The sequence below is a fragment of the Nicotiana tomentosiformis genome, chromosome 9 (genome assembly GCF_000390325.3).
Source record: "Nicotiana tomentosiformis chromosome 9, ASM39032v3, whole genome shotgun sequence".
Taxonomy (NCBI): Eukaryota; Viridiplantae; Streptophyta; class Magnoliopsida; order Solanales; family Solanaceae; genus Nicotiana; species Nicotiana tomentosiformis.
The window spans coordinates 2,831,028-2,848,552 of NC_090820.1; the positions used below are offsets into that span (position 1 = coordinate 2,831,028).

The 17,525-nt window shown below is 34.5% G+C and overlaps 3 pseudogenes; 2 read left to right on the top strand and 1 right to left on the bottom strand.

Moving 5' to 3' along the window:
• The window catches only part of LOC104099122 (putative late blight resistance protein homolog R1A-3), a 54,736-nt pseudogene extending 53,088 nt beyond the window's left edge, over positions 1-1,648 (top strand).
• A 170-nt stretch (positions 1,649-1,818) lies between these two features.
• LOC104086217 (organic cation/carnitine transporter 3-like) lies at positions 1,819-5,327 on the bottom strand (annotated as a pseudogene).
• Positions 5,328-9,324: 3,997 nt separating this feature from the next.
• On the top strand, positions 9,325-17,066 carry LOC104086211 (putative late blight resistance protein homolog R1A-3; annotated as a pseudogene).
• Positions 17,067-17,525: the final 459 nt, after the last annotated feature.

Below are 17,525 nucleotides of genomic sequence, written 5' to 3' on the forward strand. Positions count from 1 at the left end.
GTAAAATTACACCAGTGGGGTCTGGGGAGGGTAGTGTGTACGCAGACCTTACCCCTACCCCGAAGGAGTAGAAATGTTGTTTCTGAAAGACCCTCGGCTCAAGAAGATGAAAAGAGGCAATATCAGTACCACCAACAGATACCATAGGAATAATAACAGCATCATAAAGACCAGAAAATAGATGAAAAACAAAAGTGATAGCCAGTAAATAGATCCGACACTATGAAAAACGAAAGAGTAGCGAGAACACAACATTAACCACTAGCAATCTAAGACAAAAATCCTATCAGACTAGCCTCACATAGGTACGAAGAGAAATAGACTCAACTACCTCCTAACCTACAACCCTAATACTCGACCTCCTATCAAGGGCCATGTCATCACACATAAAAACATGGTATTATTTTAATTTTTTTTTTTTGTTGTTGCACCTTCTTCTTTTTGTCATCTTGATTAGATGCTTGCTTTCTCTTTACTGCTCCATGTTGATCTCAAACTAACGACGGTGTGTTCTTATTTGGCAATTGCTAAGATAACTGCAGCAAAAGCACAGACAAAGTGGATGGAGTTCTGTCTTAGTAAATTTTTGTAGCCATGCTCATACTGGAGTCTCTTATGCAGCTAGCCGAAACACTCATCCTCTTATGTTGTGAGGTATATAACTCACAAAAGAGATATGCGCAATATGTCAAAACCTAAGGGAAGTTTGTGAAAGTTTTCATAATAAAAAATGTGTAGAATGTGTATAATCTTTCACAAGCATTATAGTTTATGATAGTATAGAGTATTAAAAGACATTAATAAAATTTCCCTTTTAGTGAAGATTAATATGACAAGAGTTTGGTGAACTTGCAGGAATTTTCTACTTTTTAAGTTGATGAGGTGCAGCAAAAATCAATCTCTGGTGGCTTCTTCAGCTTTTAAAATTAAGAAAGAAGTTAAGGAGAATGAAGGATGCGATCGTATTGACCTCATTACTTATGTAAGTAGAAACAAACTCCAATATGCGATCGTATTGACCTCATATGGTCTTCCAATTTGATTTCATTTTTGCTTTTGTAGTTTCTTTAAGTTTCTATGATCCTTTCATCTTACACCTTCTATGTTGCACCTGCAAAATTGACCTCTTTTAAATTCACCAAGTCATAAAGAATGAAGCTAATAAGTTTGTTCTTAACATTCATCATTAGTACTTTTAAGATAATGACTGATTAATGATATTTTGTTCTGACAAAATGAGCAGCTGGTTACAGTGTCTTTCTATGTACAAATTGGTGAAGCAGAGACAACTTCAGCCAAGCACACAAAGTGAACAAATTTGAGGTATTATCAATTTCGGCTATTAGTTTGAAAGCGGCTATACAGTGTCATTTTCCCTATAAATTTGACAACTACAGGATAAAGACTAGATAGCCTTTCTTACAACAAAACAATCTTAAGCATAGGCATCAAGATTTAGAAGGAGATAGTCTTTATATATAGAAGAGAGACTTTACGCTTACTTTTATGATAGATATTTACCAATGACGGCATATGCCAACCAGGGACGAAGCCACCCTTTGCTAAGGGTGGCCAATTGACTACCTTTCGTCGAAATATTACGAAAAATTACATTATGTATATAAGTAAAATATTGATTTAGAATTGACCAACCTTCTTCGAAATATTACGAAAAATTATATTATAATGCCAACCACGAACCACAAGAGAGAGCTACGAAGAATGAGAGCCAAAATGGCATGAATTCCACTCTTTGTCCTGATGACTTGTGTCTACATGTATGAATAGCAAAACGGTTAAGGCAAATGAAAAGTAATTCTAAAAAAAAGGTGTACACGCGTTAAAATATGAAATCAATTCAACCCCTATTTGCAATTCCTTGAATTTTTCACCCTCAAGTATAACACAACATATGCTACAAATTCCACTTAGCATAGCAAATCCAAGTAATGAACCTTTCCTACTAAGTTTCCCAATAAGGAAAAGAATCAATATGGAAGATGGCAATTCAGATAATGCATTCAAAGTAATGCTTAAGTAGAGATTGAAATATAAACTTCCAGCACCTAATGGCATACCATAATAAGTCATACCAATACCAAATCCAACACACATTAGTGTTACTAGTTGACGAAAAGACCAATTTCTTTCAACCAATATCTTGATAGCTGAATAGAGATCAACTGCATTGTTGTTGACTACTTCCTGATTTTCAAATTCAATGGACGAACCAAAGAAACTCAAGGTTAAACTACTTCTTGTTTGGAGGTGCAATGCTTTTCAAAGTTTGAACAAACCCCTCTTTGTTTCCTTTGATATAAAGCCATCTAGGAGATTCAGGTACTATAAAATAGACTAAAAATGAGTATAAAATTGTAGGCAAACAAGTCCAAAGGTAAAGAATTCTCCATGTAGAACCTCTGTTTATAAATGCCAAAGTTGGTAATGAAATAAATCCCACAGTGAAACAGAGGAAGCCAATGATTCCAACTTTGCCTCGCCATCGTCTTCCCACATGTTCTGTGGACAAGACAAGCGTGCAAGTGCCAATTGTAGAGCTACTGCAATACAAATTGCAATGTTTAGAAAGAAAGTGCCGAGATTTTCCCCCTCTCGTTGTTAGGTGCAAATTTGAGGAAACTCAGCACATAGACGAGAAAAAGCTGCACCAATCCCATTCGTCGTCGACACTAGCACATTGTTTGATGGTACAAGCAGCATACCTAGCTGAAGCCAAGTTTGAGGGTCTGTTTATTATCCGATAGTTAACCCATTTTTTTCCATATTAAAATATAAATCGGGTCGAATAATTTATCCGTTTTGCATAACTGTTTCTGACCCGTCAATATCCGACCCGACCCACCCTAGATGGTACCAATAGAGCACAAGTGCAAACATTCGTAGACCGGTAAAAAACGAACAAATTAATCTAAAATTTTCTTGCAAGGTGTTTGCGCGCATTTTTTGACAGTAATTGAAATGCATTACAACAACATAAATATATAAGTAAATATGTAATGGTCAAATGCCACGGTCAAACACACTCAGAAATGAGAAACAAAAGTACATTCCATGGCATAATAAAATACATCAATAGATTACTCCTTGATTTGAATCTACTTATAACTATTCCACCTTTGATATCCAAACCAATTACAACCCAAAATAAAGAACACGAGTGCAAGTTTCTAAAGTTCTTTTCCGGGGAGGTCTACGTATATACTACCCTCAGACTCCAATTGTGGGATTTTACTGGGTTTGTTATTGTCGTTTGATCAAGCAAAAGATTTCTATAATAATCAACATACAATTGTTCTTTCCTTGTCCTCCTCTTCATCCATTGTATCACTAAGTGTTCTGCCGTTTGTTCTGGTAAACACACAACAAAGCAACCACATATTACTATGCTCAAACCAAACACACCAAAAGAATACCATTTGTTGTTACTCCCAATTGCTATGAGCATTGGACTGAAATCTCCGCCGAGAACCATCGCTTGTCTCACCATTGCCACAGTCGAGTTCCTCACACATGTCGGAAAAAGTTCCAACGCGTAGATCAATAGAATACCGAGCGATGTACATGCGCTGAAATATGAAATCAATTCAACCCCTATTTGCAATTCCTTGAATTTTTCACCTTAAAGTATAACACAACCTATGCTACAAATTCCACTTAGCATAGCAAATCCTAGTAATGAACCTTTCCTAATAAGTTTCCCAATAAGGAAAAGAATCAAGATGGAAGATGGAAATTCAAGATGGAAGATGTCATGCTTAAGTAGAGATTGAAATTTAAACTTCCAACACCTAATGGCATACCATAGTACATACCAATACCAAATCCAACACACAATATTGTTGCTAGTCGACGAAACGACCAATTTGTTTCCACCAACATCTTGATAGCTAAATATAGATCGGCCGAGTTGTTGTTGAGTACTTCTTGATTTTCAAATACAATGAGTGATCGGAAAAAACTCAAGGTTAAACTACTTCTTGTTGCTGGAGGTGCAATGCTTTTCAAAGTTTGGACAAAATCCTTCTTTATTTCCTTTGATATAAAGTCATCTAGGAGATTCAGGTACTATAAACTGGACTAAGACTGAGTATAAAATTGTAGGCAAACAAGTCCAAAATTAAAGAATTCTCCATGTAGAACCTCTGTTTATAAATGCCAAAGTTGGTAATGAAATAAATCCCATAATGAAAGAGAGGAAGCCAATGATTCCAATTTGGCCTCGCCATCGTCTTCCCACAAGTTCTGAGGACAAGACGAGCGCGCAAGTGCCAATTGTAGCTCTTCCAAAACCAGAAAGAAACCTCAAGAATGCATATATCCATATATTGGTGGAAAAAGCAGTGATTGCTCCAGTAATGGACATCAAAAGACATGACAAAACCAGCATGTTTTTTCAACCAAGTGAGGAGTCGGCTAAGGTGGAGAGAAGGAAACCTCCTGAAATTTAAGCAGAGGCGTACCTCGATTGTTAGAAGTGAATTCAATTGAACTCATCATATTCAGAATACCCTATAAATAAAAATGAAAACAATCTTGAATGTAGTATAACTTTTACTCCATATGTCCCATTTTATGCGAAAATGTATGTCTGGGTATGAAATATAAGAAATAACGGAAGGTTGTTTTCACACACACATATATATATATAGAGAGAGAGAGAGTGTACCAAAATTGTGCTTACTACCAATAACTAAATGAGCGGCGGTGAGAGTATTGCTTCTCATTTTATTTTGTTTCTCCCAATAATGAATGAACTTTTATACCATCAAATAGGACCAAACAAGTCACATCCCTAAAGGTAAAATTGGGATGCTAATTTCAAGTAGTTTCCAAACAGAAAAATAGCTCATTCTTTTTGTGACTAACTGAAAAAGAAAAGTGGTCGAATAAAGTGAGATAGATGGAGTAAATGTTTGACTCATATATTGAAGGAACTCAGAATCTCGAATCCATCAACTTTAAATCATAAATTCGTCTTATACCTCTTAGACATCCCATGAAGAAGGAAGAGCAGGAAGGCCGACGATGATAGAGCCACCACATTGTAAAGACCACTCTGAAACAACTGAAATATGTGCTGGTAAATCCCAAGCCCATGCATCCTTTGGAAGATTACAAAAATTGTTGTCAATGGATGAAGAAGAATTGCAGGATATGCAATGCCAAGATGGTTGTGCATCAGTAAAAACACAAATAAATGTTTGTTGAGCATCAAAAAACCAAGCAAGAGAGACAAGTATGGCTTGCAAAAATTGAGCCCATCCAAATTCACCTATGCAACTTTCTATTGTCTCGTCAAGAGATGATCATGCTTTTCTCTTCAATTTGCTATCACTTAGAAATGGTTTTGTTTCTTCAGCCATTTTCCCAATCTGTCTAAATACTTAATTGATTAAAGTATATGCAAAAGACTGTGTGCGAAGGTCTCTATATACATGCAAAAGAGCTTTAGTTCTATGCACTATCAGTGAATAGATGTTTTACACTATCAGGTTAAGTTCACTTACGATAATAGATAGATCTTTTATACCATTAGATTAAGTTCACTTACGATAAAAGATAAAATATTCATAGTAAATATGATATAGTAACCTACTAGAAGTCAAAACTTTGACTAAGACATGGATCCTAGTTGTACAAGTATATAGAATACATTTTATGAATTGTTCATTTTAAATATATTCAATCTAAGAAAAATCATATCTTACTAATGTGAATTAAGTGTCTGTTATATTGGTGAAATTGGATACTTGAAAAAGTTGAAATTTAACAGATCCTCTCACGCATTTCTTCTTGGGAAATGATTTAAATGAATAAAAAAAATTATCAAAAGAGAATTTTGTCTTTATACATACATGGATTTTATGAATTTTCTGAATCAATAATAATAATGCAACTCTGTTGATATGGTTTCTTTAGCCAAAATCATAAAGAAGGCCCAATTGATTGTGGAAATGCTTAACTCAGTTTTTGGTGGAACTCCAGATGAATGCAAAACTAACCTTAATGTGGAAAGGCTAGTATCATATTTGCTGGAATTCATTCGAGGTAATGCCAGTTCAAGCTACAATTATGAATTGAATGATTCCTATCTATCGGAATATATGGATTGCCTCGTTAAGAATCTAAATGATGTACTGGTGTCGCTGGAATTAGAAGAGTCTGAAACATTTTTGACGGATGGACTACTCCTTTAGATAAATCGATGTTTAAAGCAAGTGAAAATCATTCAAAAGAAAATGAGATTTTTTCGATACTTATATGCCACGGAGATGAATGGTTACATCGACCATGAGAAGCCGGAAGGTCTGGAGACTCGAATTCGGTTCATGCCTGATTATGCTTGTGGAACTGGTGTATCTCAGTAACAAAATTCTTGTTCCTTCTTTTTCTTTATTAGATGCTCGCTTCCCTTAGTTAACAATTGCCTGATGTTACCACAGCCTGAGAACCAACAATGTAATCTCATTGACAATGGATGCACAAACCATATGTCATGTGTAGCATCGCACATATATTTATTTTGATCGACTTAATTACATCTGAAACTTACTATAGGCGTAGATGTCATGTGTAACATCGCGCATATATTTATAAAAATCAAATACTGCAGCGAAAGATCGTGGGTTAATTAGCACACAAACACACACAAAGCAAGTAGAAAAGAAAAAATAACACATAAATTGAACGAAGTTCGACTAAGGTTAGTCCACGAGCAGAAGCAAAGAGAAGAAGTGTACAGTATAAAGAATCTGTACCTACAACCCTTATATATAGATTCCAAATAGTCTTAAAACTACAACAAGCGGTTTGATAGGATACATAAGAATAGTGATGAATAAGGTGTATTAGAAATGTAGGGATTAATAATGCATGTGTTAGTAATGAAAGTATCAGTTATGCAGAGATTATTTCTTATCCTCTGTTTGGTGTGGTGTATTAAAAATTAAAATGCATTACATAATTTTTAAGAAAATTAGTTGTTTATAAAAATATCCTCCATAATCTTTAACTTTAAAGAACTTTAAGGATAATTATGTCTTTAACCATGCTAATGCATGCATTAATAGCCTTGGTATTGCTAATACGATAGTTTGCTATGTATTAGTTATACATAGGTTGAAAACATGTATCAAACAAGGCATTAGTAATACCAAAAGCTAAATCATGATTTATACATAGGATAAATCATGCATTATTTTCTCTAATGCAACCTACCAAACGACCCCTGAGAGAATGGTTTTTCCTATCTTACAAGGATAATATGTTTTTCTTTCCCAAATCTATTAGAATATTAGTTTCCTAAATAATAATATAAATTTCCAGAAAGTACAAGAAAATAGTTCAAAGTCATAAATAACAGTATGAGTATATTTTCCCTCCGTATAAATTCACTCGATTATTAGATTAGATGTGTCTTTGTCTTAATTTATATATGCATCCGTTGTGCTATCTCGCTGTACTTTTTATCCTTTTCTTAGCTTTCCAACCTCTTTTCTTTTACAATTTTTCTTCCATATTTTTATTAGGGGCGAACAAAGTTTCACATTGAATATAAAAAAAAAATTTGACCAAAATCATACTCACCCACTTAAACTTGTTTAGATTTTTCTCTCTCACACCTTATCTAAGCCATATTTCAATTGAACATATATACTATTCAAAATTGTTCCTATTAAACACTTTTTGTTGACATGGCATGGTGTGTAATACACCTATAAACAGCGCGTAAAGGGCATATATTTAGCCCATTTTAAAAAAAAATCTCTTCTTCTCCATTCTCTCTTTGCCACCACATCCTCCATCATCAACCATTATCCTGCCGTCGCCGTTCTCCATTTAAAACACCAAAAACAAACGTGAGAAACAGAAAAGGGAGGTAAGATCAGAGACGGATCTAACATTTAAAATTTATGGGTTCCTATAACCACCTTAAATTAATATTTTTTAATTTTTAATAATCGAACTATGGAACGAGTACCGACGATCAAAATATATATTTAAAAGAATAACGAACCACTTAAATACGGCACAAGTACCCATGTTTGGTTCTCTTTTTAGTTTGACTTTTATTCATTTGTTATGTTTTGTTTCTAAAAAAAAAAAGAATAAAAGACACAGAAGAAGTATATATGTAGGGCCGAGATGTTTATAAAGCTTTGTGGAAAAAACGGAAAAAAACAAAGAAAAAAACTGAGAGGGATCCGCCCCTGGGTGGGACGATGAGTGGCTTATTTGGTAAGAAGAAGAAATTGAGAGGGAGGGTTGGGTAGGTGTGGGGTTGTGGTTCAGAAAATAGTTTTTCTTTTTCCCTTAATCATCATTTTGGACCCAAATGACACATGTTTTCTGTTATTTCGTCACTTTACCATGTTATCAACGAGTGTATTATACTCTTTTTATTTTTCTGTCGGTTGTCAAAAAAAGTATCTAATAGGTACAAATTTGAGCAGTATAAGCATTCAATTGAAACATGGCCTAGATAAGGTGTGTGAGAGGAAAATTCATTAGGGGGCCGCGTATGATTTTGGCCAAAAAAATTATTCTATTTATAAAGTGTTGATTATTCGTAATGGTGTGAGAACTTTTAGGAAATACAGTACAAATTCGACCCAAAACAGACAATGTTACATTATGTTAAGAGTATCTTGGGGATGTTTTAGCCCTAACAACTAATATCATATCCGATGATTTGAAGGGACAAGTATAAAAATTGCAGAGTGATTACTTGGACGTAGCGTAGTGCCTTTGCCCGACTAAACTAGAAGAAGTTAATATCTAGGTTTCGGTGGCTATAAATACTTGATTGACGTGGGTGACATATAACTAATTTTCGAAATGTTCTACTTATAAGTTGTTGGATACTCTTAGAGGTATGATAACTTTTTTTTAAAAAAACCGTACATCTTCGTCGACGAAGACAATATTATAACATATTAAAAGTATCTTTGGGCACCAACTTTGTTCTCTCTCCGTCAAAATATATTTACTGTTTCACTTTCAATTTGATTTTTGATTATTGCGGTTGCTTTATTAGTCATATCCTTCGATGTGAAAAAGCAAAGCAAAAGTTCTGCATATCACATACTCATTATATATATGTGGGACTCCGTTATTGCTTGACAAGTCCTGTCATGGATCCCATTTGCCCGTCTAAAGAACCAAAAAGTTATTCCTTTAGTGGCACATCTTTTTAGTATAATATGCTAAAAAAGCATTATTATATTTAAAAATAGTTTAATAATATAAATAACTTTAGACCACAAATTTTAACCAAATAGTTCCATATATGAGGTTTTTATGAGGTTTTTAGGAAATCTTCAAGACAATTATTCATCCACTGAACCTAACATATATCTTCCTCCTTCCGAGCTTCTTCATTAGGTAGTTTTCTCCTACAGCAACTTTTAATTTTTGCAGGTATTTCAATAAACTTTTTCTAACAACACTTGAAACATTATACTCCTATATATATCGAAAATTCTGGGACATATATTTGGTTCAATTTGAAAATTTTCATCATTATTTGTTGATATGATCATTTCTGTGATTTCTTTTATTTACTCCTGAATCTTATAATTTTAATGTTCATCTCTTGTGCTTCCTCTTAGGATATATTGTATCAGAAATTGGAGTTGCCAAAGAAGACGAAAGAAGCCAAAATCACGATTGATTGATTGTAAGACTTGAACTGAACTTGTGTTAACTTATCTTCTTTTCCAAATCTCTACGCTACTAAAAACAGGAATGAGGGACGGACAAATTCTGTAGTTAAACAGAAAAATTCATCAGTAATCCTATATTTAGCGACATATTATCAAAAAACTATGTTAGCTACTAGCGATTTAGCGACAGATTGACAATGAAGTTCGTAGTTAATTCCAATTTTTTTAGTAGTGCTAAATTGGTTTCATTTGCAATCTACAAATCTAGTTCTTATATTGCTAGAAGAGCTACATGAATCCATTTAACTTTTGTCTTAATAACTACTACTCTCTCCATCCCAATTTATATGATAGTGTTTGACTGATCATATAGTTTAAGAATTTTTTTAAAAACAATTATGGTTTAAAATAAAACTTAGATATTTATGTGACTATAAATCATCTCGTTACTAGTTACTTACCTTCTTGGAGTAGCGGTCATATTGTTTCCTTGTGACCTATAGGTCACAAATTCGAGTCGTGGACATCAGGATAGGCTGCCTACATCACATCTCCTTGAGTGCGGCCTTCCCCAGACCCTGAGTGTATGCGGGATGCTTTGTGCACCGGGTTGCCCTTTTTTGTTTTACTAGTTACTCACCTCAAAAGAAAATATGAAAGAAGGGAAGTTGGTATAATATATTTGATATCGCAAAAGAGATATGCGCAATATGTCAAAACCTAAGGGAAGTTTGTGAAATTTTTGATAATAAAAATTTGCAGTAGAGGTGGGCGTTCGGGCAATTTGGATTGGATATGAAAATTTCGGTTTGGATATTCAGTTTTCGGATTGAAGAAATGACAATCCAACTAAACTCGGAATGGATCGTATTTTTTAAGTTTGGATTCGGATTGATCGGTTTGGATATTTTGTATTTTCGATTTTTAGCTTATAAGCTGAGATGCTTCTTCTTTCTACGATAATGACATCCAAATGACGCATATTCATATTAAATTACCTAAAAAGTTTCTCATTTTCACCGCAATCATCCAAATAAAGTATTCAAGTAATGAAATCATCACCAAGGAAATACAACAAATACATTAATAAATCCAATAAGAAGTAGTAATAATTAAATCATATCCGAATATAAAGTATTATGATAATAACTTAGTAATTAGTATTGAATATATGAGATTATGTCTAATGGTTATGATATTGGACTTGTCACTATTGGCATACACTACTAGAAATCCGCTAAACACCGACCAAAGTTGGTCGGTTATGGTCAATTACCAACCAAAACGCGACCATTTACGTGTGGACAGTATTTTGACGGTCGGAGACCAAAGTTGGTCGGAAATTACCGACCAACTTTGGTCGGTCAATTAAATTAAAAAAAACATATTGCAAAAAACTTTGGTCGGTTTTTTAATTATGTAATCAAAAGATTCACCATCTGGGAATAGAACCGGGGTCTGTACTGTGGCAGGATACTATTCTACCACTAGACCATTGATGCATTTTGTTTTAAGACTGTCTTTTATTTGATTTATACTCTTTAATTGTATTTTTGCACGAAAATAACAGACCAAAGTTGGTCGGTTTTATTAAAAAATAAAATTACTAACCAAAGTTGGTCGGTTTTTTAAAATGACCGGCCGAATTAACCGACCAATTTTGGTCATTTTTTAAATATTAATTTTTATTTATTTTAATTGAAAAATCGACCAAAGTTGGTCGGTTTCTTGAAAAATAAATTTTGCGGGACTCAAAAATAGTTTTCCGTATTTTTGCGCCAAAGAAAACAGACCAAAGTAGGTCGGTTTCGTAAAAAAAAATTAAAAAAAAAAATATTTTGAAAAACCGACCAACTTTGGTCGGTTTTTTGGCCGGTTTTTTGACCGACCAAAAAGTTGGTCGGTCGACTTTGGTCGGTTTTTGCCGAATTTCTAGTACTGATATGAATAATAAACTAATTATAAAGTATAAAAATTGAAGATTTTCGGATATCAAAAAATCTGAAGTGCCAAATCCAATATCCAATCCGAAATCCAAAAATTTTAAAAATTAAATCCGAAATTCAATCCATAATATGAAAATCCAAAGCAAAATTCCAAATAATTCGGATTTCGGGTTTGCCCAAACTATGCTCACCCCTAATGTGCAGAATGTGTATAATCTTTCACAAGCATTATAGCTTCTAATACTCTTTTGCTCCTTTACAGGATCATAAAATTGGAGACAGAAAAAAAAAAAAAAAAATGAGAAAACTAATCTTTTCACGCTTGCTTCATTGTAAGAGTGAATATTAACTTTTGATTCCGTTCCTTCTTTTCAAGATTTGAGGGAAAGAATTAAGTTTAAATAGATGAATCATTATTTTACGTTGCACGTATATCCTGAGTTATTTAGTGCCTATACTACCTAAGATTATGAAACATGTTCTGAATAATAAAAGATAAACTAAAGAATATAAAGAACATATTTTGAATAACCATTTTATACTTGTGTTATGCATGCTGTTAGCGAATTCAGTAGTATGTAATGATTGGGATTAACAACTTTGGAGATGTCATGCAAATAAGTAGTAACACCATTCATTCATTTGTATTTTCGGAAACATAAATATACTATCCTAATTAATCTGCTTAGCGATATAGTGCAATGTTAATTATCTACTATCATGTAAAGGAAAAAGAGAAAGAAAATAACAAATATACATGAGCCTAAAAAGATGAGATTTTGAAAACAGAGTTCGGGTATGCTAATTAAATTTTGATGGGCGATTTTGTAATTTAAATTTGAACACTAGGGGTTTCCCACTTTTAGTATAGTAATAGTATGATTTATGTTGGTTTCACTTGCTATTATCTCATTTTTCACTAATTAATTTGGTAATGATTGATCAACTAAAATATTTTATGAAGATGAACTAAAGTAGGGTTCGTGGAAACAGTCTCTTGTAGAAATGCAGGGTAAATCTCCATATAATAGATCCTTGTGATGTGTCCCTTCCCCAGACCCGCGCATAGCGGGAGCTTAGTGCATCGAAATGCCCTTTTAAAACCATTCTACCCTCACTTTGACTATGTGATTTTATCCTGAAGTAAACATCATTTTGTCTAACTTCCATATGATTAAATAGAAAACTGAACTTCAAGGATTTTAAACTAGAAAAAAATTAAAATGACATTGGATGATTAAGACACTTGAAACAGAGCTAATACTACATTAAAAAAATGTTATTTTTAGTGAAACTAATATTACAAGAGTTGGTGAACTTGCAGGAAGTTTCTACTTTATCTACAGAAGATGACTCAAAATGATATTGAGGATATGTTAGATAACCTAAGAAGGATCAAGAGCAGAGGTGATCTGAACAGCATCAAGATTAAGACACTTGAAATGGAGCTAAGATTTTTGAGTACTTTTCTCAAATACCATCATTTTCTTTTGCCTGATTCCCTAGTCAAAATCGCAAAGAAGGCCCAACTGATTGATGAAATGCTTCAACCAGTTTTTGGTGGTAATCCAGATGAATGCAAAACTAACCTTAATGTGGAAAGGCTAGTTTCACAGTTGCTGGAATTCATTGAAGGTAATACCAACTTAAGGTACAATTTTGAGTTGAATGATTCCCATCTATCTGAATATATGGATTGCCTCGACAAGAATCTAAATGATGTACAGATGTTCTTGGAATTGGATACTGAGTGGACGAATAAGCGATTTTTAGAGCAAGTGAAAATCATTCAAAAGAAAATGAGAATTTTGAGGTACTTATATGCCACGGAGATAAGTAGTTACATAGACCATGAGAAGCTGGAAGGTCTGGAGACTCGAATTCAGTTCATGGCTGACAATATGAGGATGAAAATGATTTGGTGAGTAAACCTCCATATCTATTATGTCTGATTAAGCTAGTGGAGCTTGAAATGAAGAAGACTTTTCTTGGTGAAATAAGGGCTTCTAAGTTTAGTCACTCAACAACTTTCAAAAAGCAGAAATTGCCAAAAGATTTTTCACATCAGCTCCACAGTCTTCTGGTGTGTCTCAAGTGCAAGAAGCTTAAGAACTTTTCTGATACTATCTCTGTTCGAAATATTAATGTGGCAATAGAGTTCTTGTTGGTCTTTCTTGCTGATGTGCCAAATCATGTTATTAATGGTAAGAGGTTGAATGAGGTCTTGGAAGAGGTTGGAGCTCGTGCGGGCGATGTTCTATGTGTAATTCATAGCTCTATGATCAAAGATGATACTAGCAAGATAAACCTTTGCTCTATACAGATATTGGAGAAAACTGAAAATCTAAAGGTACAATTGGAGAGGTACTACAAATCCTTAATATTCACTCCGTCTCAGTTTGCCACAGTTGGCGGATTGAGCTTTCTGGATTCTCTATTAAGGAAATTGAATGAGATGATGAAATCTGAATTAGGTTTAGATTTCATGATGAAGCCTCATATTGTTATTTTAGAGAAAGAGTTCTCATATCTAACATCTGTTTTCAGAGATGTTGCAAAGGTGCAGCATGAACATGAAATTCTTAAAGATCTTCAGAGGCGTACTATCAATTTGGCATACGAAGTTGAAGTTGCCATTGACTCTATTCTTGCTCAGTGTAATGCTCTTTGGTATCTTTTTTGCTCACTTCCTACAATCTTAAAAGAGATCAAGCATATTAGTGCGGAGGTTACCAAGATGTGGTCGGAGAACCTTGCTCTTAAGCCCTGCTCTATGGTAGAGCCATATAAACATATGTCATCTCAACATAGTAATCTTATGAATGATGAGGAGATAGTTGGTTTTGAGAATGACACGAAAAGAATAATTTGGTATCTGACACAAGGGACAAATGAGCTAGATGTCATCCCAATTGTTGGCATGGGGGGACAAGGTAAAACAACTTGTGCTAGAAAGTTGTACAATAATGACATCATTGTTTATCATTTTGATGTTCAAGCATGGTGCGTCATTTCCCAAACATATAGCCGGAGAGAGCTATTACAAGAGATTTTCAATCAAGTTACCGGTTCCAAGGACAAGGTAGATGAGGTTGGCGAACTAGCTGACAAGCTGAGGAAAAGCTTAATAGGAAAGAGATATCTCATTGTCTTGGATGATATGTGGGATTTTATGGCATGGGATGACTTAAGACTTTGTTTCCCTGATGTTGTAAATAGAAGCAGAATTGTTGTAACAACTCGTCTTGAGAAAGTGGGTGAACATGTCAAGTGCCATACTGATCTTTATTTCCTTCCATTCCTCACGCCCGAAGAGAGTAGGGAATTGTTGCAGAAAAAAGTGTTTCAAAACGAAGCTTGCCCACCTGAACTAAACGATGTGAGTCTAGATGTTGCAAGACGGTGCAAAGGGTTGCCCCTAGTGGTTGTCTTGGTAGCTGGAATAATCAAAAAGAAGAAAATGGAAAGATCTTGGTGGCATGAGGTTAAAAAAGCTCTATTTTCCTATCTTGACCGTGAGTCTGAAGACTATAGTCGGGCAACTATGCAGTTAAGTTATGAAAACTTACCCGACTATTTAAAACCTTGCCTTCTCTACATGGGGATGTTTCCAGAGGACGAAAGGATCCCGGTGTCTAAATTGATAAGTTTATGGATTGCGGAAGGCTTCGTGCAGAACATTGAATCTGGGAGATTAACGGAAGAGACAGCTGAAGGTTACGTGATGGATCTCATTAGCAGTAACGTGGTAATGGTTTCAAGGAGAAGATATAACGGTAAAGTCAAATACTGCCAGGTTCATGATGTAGTGCTTCACTTTTGCTTGGAGAGGAGTAGAGAAGAAAAGTTTATGTTGGCAGTGAGGGGGAACATTCAACCTTCCGATTTGAAGGAAAGTCGAGTTAGCTTCAGTTTCAGTAATGAGCTTTCCAAGTTTGCATCCAAAACACGGAAGCCTTTCCACCAACACTTGAGGTCACTGATAACCACCAATGGAGGAGAATCTTTATATTGGAATCCCTTCAGTCAGGTTATTAATTTGATGAGGCTTCTTAAGGTCTTGGATTTGAGTTCCCATAAATTGGGTCGTTTGTCGTTAGCAACGTTGAAACCACTAATTCACCTCAAGTACGTCGCACTTTTCACAGATAAATTCGATTTTCATGGAAAATCACATCTGCCCCATCTAGAAACTTTAATTCTCAAGTGTTTAAGGCGTACGCAGTTATCAACGAATTTTTGGAAAATGAAAAAATTAAGGCATGTAGACTTTATTAAAACTGGTTTTTGTTGGGAAAATCAGATCTTTGAAAAATCCTCTAAGTTGGAGAATTTGAGGATATTAAGGGGTGTTGAATTTAGACTCGATACTGATTGCTTGAATGTTTTAGTACAGAGGTGTCCTAATCTTCAAGAACTTGAAATCTTTTTTTTGTGTGAATATGGGAGAAATATTGATGAAGAAAAGATTTGTCTCAAATTGGAGAGTCTTACCCAGCTTCAATCACTTCGCCTTTTCTATCCCTTGTCCGCTGTTGTACACTTGCCTTCAAATATAAAGAAATTGGTACTATGCGGGTCTTCGATGGAAAGCACGATTTTCTGCATTGCAGGATTACCAAGTCTAGAGTATCTCCAATTAAGGAATCTGAATTTTATTGAATCTGAAGAGTGGTGCCTTGGAGATATCACGTTCCACAAACTGAAGTTGTTGAAACTGAGCTACTTCAATATCTCAAGGTGGGAAGCCTCAGAGGAATCTTTTCCTCAGCTTGAAACACTTGTTATAAAAGTGTGTTATTATCTCGAGGAGATCCCCCTTAGCTTTGCAGATATTCCAACGCTGAAACAGATTAAATTGATGGGGTGCAGCAACAATGAATCTCTGGTGGCTTCAGCTTTGAGAATTAAGAATGAAGTTAAAGAGAATGAAGGATGCGACCGTATTGACCTCATTGAAGCTACGGTGATATATTAGAATAAACTGATGTAAGTAGAAACAAACTCCAATTTGATGTTTTAGTGTCTTAATTTGCATAATGTGCAAACAATATGTTCAGTACAGGATCTTTAATGGATGTTTCTGGAAGCTGTGAGTCAAGCACGTGCTTGTCACAATAACATGGTATAGTTTTCAGTTTTTTCTTTTTCCCTCCTTCCTTATATTAGATGTTTGCTTTCTCTTAATTCCGATCTCAAATTAACAAGGATGTGTTGTTTCTTAGGCAACTGCAGCAAAAGCACAGACAGAGTGGACGAAGTTCTCAAATTAACAAGGATGTGTTGTAGCGGAAACCTCAATCTCCTTATACTGTAACATTACTACTGATTGCTAAGTCTGTTTTGATTGATCGATTGAGACGCATACCCTCTTTTTTCTGTATGTTTCTAATGATTGTAGAACAATATCATATGGTCTTCCAATTTGATTTCATTTTTGCTTTTGTAGTTTCTTTAAGTTTCTATGATCCTTTCATCTTACACCTTCTATGTTGCACCTGCAAAATTGACCTCTTTTAAATTCACCAAGTCATAAAGAATGAAGCTAATAAGTTTGTTCTTAACATTCATCATTAGTACTTTTAAGATAATGACTGATTAATGATATTTTGTTCTGACAAAATGAGAAGCTGGTTACAGTGTCTTTCTATATACAAATTGGTGAAGCAGAGACAACTTCAGCCAAGCACACAAAGTGAACAAATTTGAGGTATTATCACTTTTAGCACGCGCCAGAAACTATTTACATTTGGTAGCCGAAAAAATGTTTAAAGTTTGTATACTCTTTGTATTTACAATAAAGAATGTATATATATATACAAAAATATACATTTTTCGACTATTATTTTGAGAGCGGCTATACAATGTCATTTTCCCAACAAAACAATCTTAA